Below are 12,447 nucleotides of genomic sequence, written 5' to 3'. Positions count from 1 at the left end.
ACCGAGGTCAAAATTAATAATATGAAGCAAATGAAGGCGATTTAAAAAGTGAGTAAAGAGATTACGGGGGTTAACAATTCAATAAATAATGTTGTAATAGACAAATGAGAAGACTTTACTCATAACTAAAGGTATTTGCAAGTATACTCAAGAAACTTTCATGAAAAGGACAATATTCTGGCATGTAATGTGTATTTAATAAAAACAAAAAGTCAAAAATTCAGCTTGCCACATTCTCAGTTCATAGTGCAATAAAATTGAAAATTCTTAGGAATAAAATGTGCCTTATTCCATGAACATTAAAAAAAGAGGAAGGAAAGTTCTTAAATGGTACCGAGTCTTGGAAGAAATCCACAACTCCTGGCACAAAATGTTTTAACGCAAAAATACAAATAAACTACATTAATATTTGTGGAACACTGTGACGCCAATAGAGAATTTATTGCTCTAAATGTCTACAATCTTTTTTTAAGGGGAAACTATGTTAAATTTAAAAATTGTTAAATGTGGTTGAAAAAGCAAACCAGAATAAACAAGGAAAGAATAATGAAATTAAAAATCAACAAAATTGAGAAATAGAAACAATAAACTGTATCAATAGAACCTGTACTTAGTGCTTCAAAAATATAACAAATTCAAATATATTTCTAGTTCCTGCAAAGATGATGATTAGCTGCTTCCCCAACTTTTCCAAAGAAAACTTGTAGTATAAGGAATAATGAAAAGAAATAAACATAGAAATGGGGACAGAGGAGGCTAAAGACTATTTTTAAGTTGGTTTGAATGGGACGTGCTGGAGCCTGGGGTCAGGGGCTACTTCTTATCTGTGAGAAGGTGAAGGAGGGAGGAGCTGCTCCTGTCCTGTTCTGTCCTCCTCCATGCTACAAAAATCACAGCCTCAAGGCAGAAGGAGTACAGATGTCTACTGGGGTGAAATCAAGGTATACTCAAAGCCCTGCTGAAGAGAGGACAGGCATAAAATGGATAAGAAAAAATAAAGAGCCAAGAATAGTTAAAGCATTTCCAAAGAAGAAAAACAAAGGAAATGTGCTCTACCAGATATTAGAATTTGTTAGGAAGGGGCAATAGTTCATCAGTATAGCACTGATACAGGGATAGACAAATTGATCAATAACATAGAACAGAGCACCCAAAAATGAGATTCTTGCATACACAGAAATCTGATGGATAATAGAGGTGGCTTTGCAGACCAGTGGGAAGTGTAGAAAATGACTGTTTAATAAGTGGATCTGGGAGGAGTGGTCATCCACATGGAAAAACAAATGAAATATAACCCTTTCTTCACACCATACCAAAAAATCAGTTCAGGTAGATTCAGTGCTTAATGTTAAAAGCAAAGTTTTAAACTTAGTAGATAAGGTAAGTAGGTAAGCAGATAAGATATGGCCTCAAAATAGGAAAGAACACACACAAAAATACCATGAAGAAATCTACTGATAAATTTGATTATATTAAAATTAGAAATACTCATTTAGCAATATATACCTTAATGAAAGTGAAAATACAAATTACAGACTATATATAAGCAATCTAAAGGCCCATCAACAGGAGAGTAGATACGTAAAGTATGAAATATTCACATAATAGAATATTATATATCTGCCAACGTGAATAAACTGTAGCAGTAAGCAACAATATGGATGAATCTTCGGAACACAACTGGAGTGAAAAAAGAAAATCTTAGAAAATTAAGTAATTATGTTACCCTTTCCTGGCCTTACAATCTATGCTCAATTATTTGCAATTTGACAAAAACTCCATTCCAAATATATCTCAATTCCCTCCTGATCCCTTCACTTAAGCCAATTGAATTAAGTACTTGTAGCACCAGGTTCTTAAGAAAGAGGCCTATTTCTCAGAGTTTCTTGGAAAGTATTGGTGCCGCTCATCTGTCTGTTATACTCCCTCCCTTGGGTCCAGGCTTTCTTGCTGGCACAGAAATGGTGGTAGGGACACTTCCTGGGTCATGACAGCATCCCACTTCAAGAGCTTATTTGGAGAAAGCTAAAATGTCAAGACAAACCAAACATCCACTCTTTTTCCTGCTCTCTTTGATTTTGCTGCGTCAGAAGTGAACCTCAATTCTCCAGGGCTTTATTTTTGCCTAGGGCCGGTTACTTGTATGAGGACCCCAGGGCTTCATTGATTTAGTGTAGCAAAATGTAGCAAGCTAGAAACCATTCATTTTGGCAGTCAGCAATTATAGGTGAGTACAAAGTGACCTTTGCTTTTACCTTTCCAAAGTGCTTTTAGTACAAGCCTGCTCAGCCCTTGATCTCTTTCTTTACTTCCCTGTGACAGCACCATGCTCTTCCTGCAGGCTTTGCATTTGCTGTTCCCCTGCCTAAAACAGTCTTCCTCCCTGTTTCCTTGTTACCTGGCCAACTCCTACTTAATTTTCCATTTTCAGATTAGACATTCCTTTCCTGGGGGAGTCTTTCCTTGACTTCTCACAGCTGAGTTAGGAAACTGCTTGGTGTTCCTCCATATCCGATACTTATTAATATCCTAACACTGTTCTGCAGTTCTGCATCCTCACCTGCATGGCACAGTAGACTGAAAGATCCTTGAGGGCTGGAACTGCCCTGAAGATGTCACCTTTCTTCATATCACCAGTGCCTAGCACAGAGCTGGGTGCAGAGGACGGACACAGTAAATCTTTGTTGAAAAAAAAATGGTATGAATCCAGTATTACTCACAATATACTGAAGTAGATTCCTGCTGAGTTTAAAGACTTCAGCAATTAAGAATGAAAATAAAATTGGAGAAAGCATATGGAATCTCTGTAGAGAGGAGAAACTCTTCTCCATACTGAAAATATTGAAGTTGTCATCAGAGAAAAGATGGATATTTGTATAAATATAAAAAATGAAAACAAAATATGGTAAAATCTATTTAAATAAGTAGAAATGCAACAGAATGGGGGAAATGCGATAAATGTAACTAAGGTTTTGCATTCAGTATACATAATTGGTACATATATGTAAGGCCTTACTCTATAATCAGAAAAGGGAAATACATGCAAAAAATCGCAGGCTATAAAAAATGCACTGCCTCAGTAACAATTCAAGAATGCACATTTTAAAAGCTTAGAGGTGACATTAAATTCCTGTTAAAATAAATAAAAATGATAAGCCCCAGTGTTCACCATGCTGTGGAAAAATACAATGATTACTGTTGACATTATAAGTTGCTTCACTCTGGAAGCAATCCAGCAATATGAAAAACAGAACCAGGAGATGTTTACACGCAACACTTTACAGTTTTACTTTGGGGGGTACATCATGAGGAGTTAACCTAAAAGACAGCTAAAGGTAAGTTGTGTCAAGAAGTTCCTAGCAGGGCTGTTTATAGATTCTGAAAACTGGAAACAATCCATGTGCCAACTGATAAAATTAGGGGATATAAATGTAATGGGGATCTGTGAGGGTCGCATTAATCTGATAAGCTTAGGGACTGTGTAAGGAAAAAAGAAAAAGACAAAATCCAAAACATGTACATACTAGATTGCAGCCTCATAAAGGTCAGAAGGTAATTCAGAGATATTACATTCTGTTGAGCTTTTAATCTTCCCTGATTCCTTTGTGAATATAATTTCTTCCCCTTTCTTGCCCCTTTCATAAAGAAAGTTTAAAAAAAAATCTGACTATACAAGCATTTTAATTGGTATGTAATGTACATACAGTTTATCACTGGCTATTATGATTACAATCGTTACTATTTAATGCACCAAGGCCAAAACTGTTTTATTAAGTAAAAGTTAACTAATTAAAAGAAAGGGCACAGAGTGGCTGCAAAAACACACATTTCAGCTTCCGTGTACCAGAAAATTCTCTCCCAGCCACACTGCACACACACATCCTATGGGGCGCCCTTCTCCTGCAACCTCCCTTTGCTCTTCATTTCTGCTGCTCATTTATAATTATGCAAGATTAGTTCAAATTGGTATGGATTATGCCTTGATGTCTTTAAAGATACTTTAAAAGTCTAAAAAGGCAAAGCCAAGAATAATTCAGAGTAAGAGGGAGAACTGCACAGACTCACTAAGGAAGCAAAGGGGTATGAGGAAAATGGCTGCCCCAGAGTCTGGTTCACCTCTAGAACCAGCTTAGTCCTAAGGGTTCCTCACCTCAGACAAGCTCCTCAGTCTCTCTGGACTTTAGTTTCCTCAGGTTTCATAATGTCCAGTTGGACTACATGACTTCTCTGGTCTTTTCCTTAAATTTTATCCTTCTTAGAGAATGCGGGAAGTGTGGTCTGTCATTTGCTTGACTCATGGTCAAGGAAACATCATTTCTCTAAACTGTGTTCCTACCTTTTTATCCTTTTTGCAATTCATGAGGTGATTTTTAAACTTATTGTCTCCATTTCCTCCTGAATCTGTTGATATGACATTATTTTTGGCCATCGTGTTTTCTTTTGTTCGAGTCCTCTGAACCATTTTTTAAAAATAAGCTTTATTTTTAGAATAATTTTAGATTTACAGATTATGAAGCACCTTGTGACAATAAAGAGTTATTTTAATACTTATGTCAAACATACAAAATACTCATAATTTTGACTAAAATAGTTACTTTGTAAAAGCTAAAATATTTCTACATTTTCTTTTACTAGAAAAATAATGGAGATAAAACAGCTGCTAATTAGGAATATGCCATCTTGATTCATAACCAGTTTCTGGGCATAGTTAAGCAGCTAAAATGTTTCTTTTCTTTTCTTTTTTGTTTCAATAGCATTTCTCTCCTTTAATGACACAGGAAAATGGCATAAAATTAAGCTGTTAGAAATCCCATTATGTATAAATGTAATGTCAAATATTTAAATAGAAACAAATATTAAAATGTGAGTGACAAAATTAATTCTTAAAAAATGTTAACTTCTGTGAAAGAAGAGCAAATTATTCACCAGTCATATTTCTATTAGATGTTCTCATAGGCTCTTGCTGTATTATAGGAATTTCTGGAGCCAGCCATTTTGCATAGATCACATTTCTTAGAACTATTAGGGAGTGACACCTTAAAGAAATAGCTTAAAACTTAGGGACTGACACTGGAGACATAAAGGCAAAAAAAAAAAAAAAAAGAAAAAGAACTCAATGACATTTTACATACCTTCAATTAATAACAGTGAGCCTGCGTTACTAATTTCCATGTACTATTCCTCACTCGCTAAAAACTTTCCTGCTTATTTTTCCTAGAGTTTCAATAGGATGTTTATAAATTCATTTTTCTTTGTTGTAGAAATTTGCACAATAATGGGCCTTATGACTCAGAGTTCCTAAATCCTGCTTCTGGGAAATTGCCATTTTCCCAAGGGCCCAGAATAACTTGGCTATTTTATAAGAAAAAAAGTTTTAAATAACCTCTATTCAGCCTACTTGTTGGATATCTCTAAATTCCCTCTTCAACAATGTACATTAACTTCATCCATCATAACCTCATATCAAAGCATCTACTGCCCCATCTCCCTTCCTTTTACACACAGCTCACCCCTATCTCTCCTCGATGTCTCCTGTGCAATTCCAAGGTCTGTGTCCATTTTCCTTGACTTATTCCAAGGCTTCACTAAATTAACTTCCACCCCTTCTCTGCTGTCTCCTTTTACCAACTTTTTATATTCCTCGGTTTACTCTTTTTCTAATTATCCCCAATAAGAACATATCAGCTTCCTGCTTGCCTTTCTATCTTCCTGCTTTTCCTGACTGCCTTTCCAGACACTCCAATCCAAAAGCCATCATGTGGGCCAAGGAAGGCAGGCATCTGAAGCATCTGTGTGGAGGGCAGGGTGCGGCCATAGCCAACAGCAGGTGTTGGAGCCTAAATGGGATGAATGGGGCTCCTCCATTGAGGAGGAAGATGAACGGGTTGGGGGTCTTGAGGTGATTTGATGAGGAGCACTGGAGCCTGAGCTGAGTAAGGTGGGGGCCCACGTGGTGAAGGGGGTCAGTGGCAGCCCAGAGTTGGAGTTTAGAGCAGGAAAAAGGTCAGGACCACATCTGCATGGGGCAAGGGTGGGAGAAAATGATGTCTACAGGAGATGGAGTACATACCAGGTTGGTTGATCCAACAACGAAATATATTATGGATAAATGGAGCCAAGTTTCTTGTTAAATAACGTGGTTACAAATGTGGTGTTGGATCGGAATTGGAAGTATTAGTATAAATGGATGGATCTTGGTATGGAGAGATATAGGAACAAATATAGATGTGTGTGTGTGTGTGTGTGTGTGTGTGCACGCGCAGTAATGGGCAGGCCCAGTGTGCACATCTTGGTTTCCAAATACCATTCCCATTAAAAGGAACCAGTGCTACTTGAAGAGATGTCTGATTCCGGGGCTGGGCCAGGGGGCCAGGGAAAGAACAGGATGGGTCTGGAAAATTAAATTATGTCAGAAAGTAAGGAAGAACTCAAAGAATAATGGGTATGTGTCAAAGGGATACAGGAGCCAGATTGAAAGAGCGCCCACTGGCCAAATCTGGAACTGTGTGGAGCACCAAAATAAATAAGTAATATCAGTAGATTACAATTCATTGAATACAAGAGGATGCTGATAAATGAATGAATGAATGAATGAATGAGAAAGCTATTTCTTACAACAATATAATGCCAACTGATAACTGTAGAAATACTGATAGGATTAGAAAATCATTATATGATAATTATCATAGTAATAGTTGAGCCAAGAAACATATTGTTGCTGAAACTGATGAATACAAATTTGATGAGAAACAAGATATTTACATAATTTTAAAATTGTCCTATAATCTTCCAGAGTGTCAAGGTCATGATAGCCAAGAAAGACTAGAAATTGTCCTGGACTGAAGGAGATGAAAGAGACATGACAATTAACACAAAACATGATCTTGGGCTGGATTATTTGCTATGAAGGATGCTGTTAGGATAATTGGTGAAACTTCCATAGGTTTGAAGATACGATGATATTAATGAATCAATATTGATTTCTTGATTTTGATGGTTGTATTATGTCTATGTGGAAGAATGTTCTAGTACATAGCAAATATATGCTAAAATATTCCAAAGTCATGGTATCAGGTCTGCAACTTACAAATGATTCAAGGGGGAAATGTTCTCCATATGCTTCTTGCAAGATTTCTGTAGGTTTGAAATGACTTCAAAATTAAAAGAGAAAATATGAAAAAGAATATGCTGATTGGGGATCTTTGGTTGAAAGCAAGGAAACTGATAGTGAGAAACTTGAAAAATAGAGTATTTTTACTAGCAGAAGACTGGATAGCCAGAAGGAAGACCTGAATAAAAAGAGAGCCTCGGGAAGGACAGGCAGCAGGCAGCTCTGGGAATCTTAGCCACAGGCAGGCTGGGTCCATCCCACCCTGAGGGCCTCCTCTCAGCACCTCCACCTGGGTAGGCTTGAGCTCCAACCTTGGCTTGCCTCCTGAAGTTCAGGTTTGCAAGATGAGAAGTTCCACTGCTCTATTTGCCTCTCCCAGTTCCTGTTTCCCCTTGGTTTCACTATCTTGTCAGCCCTTCCATACTTTCAGGAAGCTTTTGTTTTCAGCAGGAGGGCTTGTCCAAATAATCTAGCTGACTGTATTCCCAAAAAGAGAAATCACTGCTTTCTTCTCCTCACAGCACTAACCACTTTCTAAAAATTCTGTATATTTGTTTCCTTTCTGTCTCCCCCAGCAGACTGACAACTTGCTCGCTATCATACCCTCTTCACAGGGTAGAAACTAGCAGGAGCACAGAGGACCTCCTCTATCAGACACCCTGCAAGCCTCCAAAGACTGACCCAGGTGCCTCCTCTTCACATTTCCTGAGACAGTAAGAATGCATCCATTCTTCCACACATCACTCTTGAAACCATCTTCAAGATCTGGCTTCCCTAGGCTGGGCTCACTGCCCCAGCCACTGCCTTTCAGTTTCCATGCACTTCCATCTCCACCCAATACATGCTGGGAATGGCTCTTCTTTCTTTGGAAAATTCCACTTTATCTTTAATACCCTGGTCAAACATTACCTGCTCTGCGAAGCTTTCCCCATCATCCTTAGCCAAGGCCCCATAGCATCTTCTACCTATCTCTACTATTGTATTGAAAGTCTTCATTTATTTTTCTGGTCCCCCACAGTAATGTCATATTCATCATTGTGTTCCCAATACATAGACGACTTGCAAATGTTCACAGCATCCTAGAGCTTCAGAGCAGATTGGTGCTCTCTGGGCAACCTCATCTTGAGTATTATTGACTCTCAAATTACCTAGGGGACTTATTAAAAATGCAGTTCCTGGCTTTGGCCCCAGGATATTGCAATTAATCCATTTTAAGTGAGGGCCCCAAAACCTGTATGTTGAACAAACATCCCTGGTGATTCTGGAGGAAATTTTGAGATGTGCCGTTCTAGACTATTTTAAACCTACAGCCCATTTCTCATCCACTCCGGCCTGGGTGGGCCACTCTGCAGGATTTGAGCCTCCGTTAAGCCAGGCAGATGTCCCTCACAGCTTTTCTTTGTCATACTGATGTTTTGATGCCTGTTGCCACTTTCTTAGTCAGATTTCCACAGCGGCTTACTAGAGGCTTCAATTTTGCTGAACTCTGCTTTAGGTGATTTTACATCCTGAATCAACTCATACTTGCTTTGACTTTTAGTTTCCAAACTTCATGGTTTCTATTACCAGGTCCAGATAAATCTGAGATTCCCCACTCTGCCCCCACTCCCCTTTGTGTGTAATTTCCTATCATAACCCATTAGACCTCCTGGGCCCTGCTAGCCACTCTGTCCAAAGTTTCCAAAGGCCCCTATCTAAACTTTTCCTCACATCCACAGTTCTTCCTCCTAAAACACTGTGACAAAAGTCAAGATAAATGGAAACTTTGAAGAAAAATCCACTTCCTTTTCAGTTGTAAAATTGACTTTTTAAATTTCACTGGATGCCAGTTTAAGGAACTGAAATATCTGAGTTCTCAGGCTTCATTAAGCAGTGTCCCTGTCATGTCCAGGGGAAAATCCCAAGGCTCTTCTGCTTCCTGGGCTGTGACACTTTTTATCTTCATCCCCCCATGAACCCCACTAAATTTGTTTTCTTATCTGCTTTCCTCAGGAACATAAGCAAGCTAGATCCGGCATGGTTAACCAGTATCAAGATAGTGCCAGCAGCACTTCATTCTCAGGCAGTTATTCTCAGGGTCCAGTGAATGTCATAAGTGACATGATCTGACCTAAGTCATCATGTCTGGGCTACAGGATGCTAAGAAATTCTACTGATTATCATATGGGGATAATAAATGAGAGTTTCCAACTTGCAAAAAATTGGTTTGTATTGTTCCCAGAAACAAACTGAAATGTCCACAGAAGCCAGAAGGATAAGATAAATGTGTGAATTCTGTAGATCTAAGAAAATAAGACTTAGTATGGATTGTGGGGAAATGAGAGTAAATCTCTCATTAGAGATTTACATTAGAGAAAGGTATTCAGATTAGAGAAAAAACTGTGCTAGAAGTTCCCACAAAATAAAGTCTGCTGACCTGCCATCCTGCCATATTCATCTATATCCTTAAAAAATATATTTGATATGTTTTTAGTTAGAAATTTTAGTTAGAGTCTAGGTTAAGCTACAAATGAAAAGACTTTAAAATTCAGTGGGTCAAATATGACAGACATTTATTTTTATAACAGACTAGAAGTAGGTGGACAGTCCAGAGCTGTAGGCAGCTCTGCTCCATGAGTACTCTCAGGTATCAAAGCTGGTGGTACAGCTCAGCCATCCTCCACACAGGCTTCCACTTCTATCGGGGTTCATTCCAGCTGCCAAAGGCAAGAGAAAGGCATGTCCCAGAAGTTGTACACAATACTTCCACCTAATTACATGGGTTGTACTGGAACACTACTAAAACCCATAGAGGGAGTTGTAATACTAACAGACAGAAAGGAATAATAGATACTGAGGGGTGGCAACAATTTCTGCCATCCTGTTTTTGAGTAAAAGCCAAGTGAATCCCAGGGACTTGCTGGCAAGACGACTGAATAGGAGCAGCTCCCATCTGCAGCACCCAGTGAGATCGACACAGAAGCTCAGGTACACGGTTCATCTCAATGGGACTGGTTCGACAGTGGATGCAGCCCACGGAAGGCGAACTGAAGCAGGATGGGGTGTCGCCTCACCCGGGAAGTGCAAGGGGTCAGGGAATTTCCTGTTCCTAGCCAAGGGAAGCCTTGAGAGACTCCACCAGGAAGAACAGTACACTCTGGCCCAGATACTGAGCTTTTCTCATGGTCTTTGCAACCAGCAGACCAGGAAATTCTCTCTGGTCCCTGGCTCAGTGGGACCCACCCCCATGGAGCCCAGCAAGTTAAGATCCACTGGCTTGAAATTCTCGCTGCTAGCACAGCAGTCTGAGGTCAACCTGGGATGCTCAAGCTTGGTGTGGGGAGTAGGTGGTTTTACCCTCACAGTGTAAACAAAGTCACCAGGAAGTTCTAACTGGGCGGAGCCCACTGCAGCTCAGCAAGGCTGCTGCAGCCAGACTGCCTCTCTAGGCAGGGCATCTCTGAAAAGAAGGCAGCAGCCCCAGTCAGGAAATTATAGATAAAACCGCCATCTCCCTGGGACAGAGCACCTGGGGGAAGGGGAAGCTGTGGGCGCAGCTTCAGCAGACTTAAATGTCCCTGCCTGACAGCTCTTAAGAGAGCAACAGATCTCCCAACACAGTGTTCAAGCTCTGATTAGGGACAGGCTGCCTCCTCAAGCGAGTCCCTGATCCCCGCGTATCCTCACTAGGAAATATCTCCCAGTAGGGGCCGACAGACACCTCATACAGGAGAGCTCTGGCTGGCATCTGGTGGGTGCCCTTCCATGACAAAGCTTCCAGAGGAAGGAACAGGCAGCAATCTTTGCTGTTCTGCAGCCTCCGCTGGTGACACCCAGGCAAACAGGGTCTGGAGTGGACCTCCAGCAAACTCCAGCAGACCTGCAGAAGAGTTAGGGACCTGACTGTTAGAAGGAAAACTAACAAACAGAAAGGAATAGTAGCAACATCAACAAAAAGGACGTCCACTCAGAGACCCCATCTGAAGGTCACCAACATCAAAGACCAACGGTAGATAAATCCACGAAGATAGGGAGAAGACAGCACAAAAAGGCTGAAAACTCCAAAAACTGAAACACCTCTTCTCCAAAGGATCACAACTCCTTGCCAGCAAGGGAACAAAACTGGATGGCGAATGAGTTTGATGAATTGACAGAAGTAGGCTTCAGAAGTTGGGTAATAACAAACTCCTCCGAGCTAAAGGAGCATGTTCTAACTCAATGCAAGGAAGCTAAGAACCTTGAAAAAAGGTTAGACGAATTGCTAACTAGAATAACCAGTTTAGAGAAGAACATAAATGACCTCATGGAGCTGAAAAACACAAGAACTTCGTGAAGCATACACAAGTATCAACAGCTAAATCCATCAAGCAGAAGAAAGGATATCGGAGATTGAAGATCAGCTCAATGAAATAGAGTGAGAAGACAAGATTAGAGAAAAAAGAGTGAAAAGAAACAAACAAAGCCTCGAAGAAATACGGGGCTATGTGAAAAGACCAAATCCACATTTGATTGGTGTACCTGAAAGTGACGGGGAGAACGGAACCAAGCTGGAAAACCTAAGTCTATCTCCAGTCTTAAAAATGCATTTATTGATAAATACATTCTGAATCAATCAGCTTTTGATTCTTGGCATTTAATTTTAACTCTATGTGAATGAAGAGAACTACTCACAAATTTACCTGAGCACCAGGAAAGGCAAGAATAATGTAAGGAAGGCTGGATAGTAATGAGCCTTAAGAGCCTCATTTGATAGGTGTAATAAAAGCAATCAATTACACTTATGACTAGTACATAACACACTGTGACAATAACTGCACAAAAAAAGGGTGCAATTCAGGCAAATGCAAGAGGCAGAAATCTTATTCTTTCTTATTTAAGCACTGCTCTTTTTAACCCATCTTATGATAGAAACCTAATGGATATACCTAAACCATAGAAGGCAACAAATTAGACCTCGATAAGAAATTTTTTAAAACAATGGCATGTATAATGATATGGAGACAAAAGTGACTCCATCTTGGATGCTGATTCATTATGTTGGCTTCTCATTAGCCCCAGTCCCATGCATGCCTCCTGATCCCTACCTTATTTACTGTCCTCAGTATAAGAACATGTCAACCTTGATGTTATGGCACGAATCATAGTCTATGATGCACACAGCATTCTTGCCTGTTCTGAAGGGTCACCTTTAATTGTCCCTAAGAGAGCACATCCTCCTTTCCCTACAGCATATAAGCCCTGGGTTTGGGGAGTAACAGCACCAGGGTCTACTTGTCTTGCTGCTCATGAACTTCCATCCATAAGTTCCCCAAATAAATGACCCTTTAGTAACAAGCTAGATTTCTCTGCCTTATCCT

This window comes from Macaca thibetana, chromosome 3 (assembly GCF_024542745.1).
Source record: "Macaca thibetana thibetana isolate TM-01 chromosome 3, ASM2454274v1, whole genome shotgun sequence".
Taxonomy (NCBI): domain Eukaryota; kingdom Metazoa; phylum Chordata; class Mammalia; order Primates; family Cercopithecidae; genus Macaca; species Macaca thibetana.
This window is presented reverse-complemented; position numbering follows the sequence as displayed.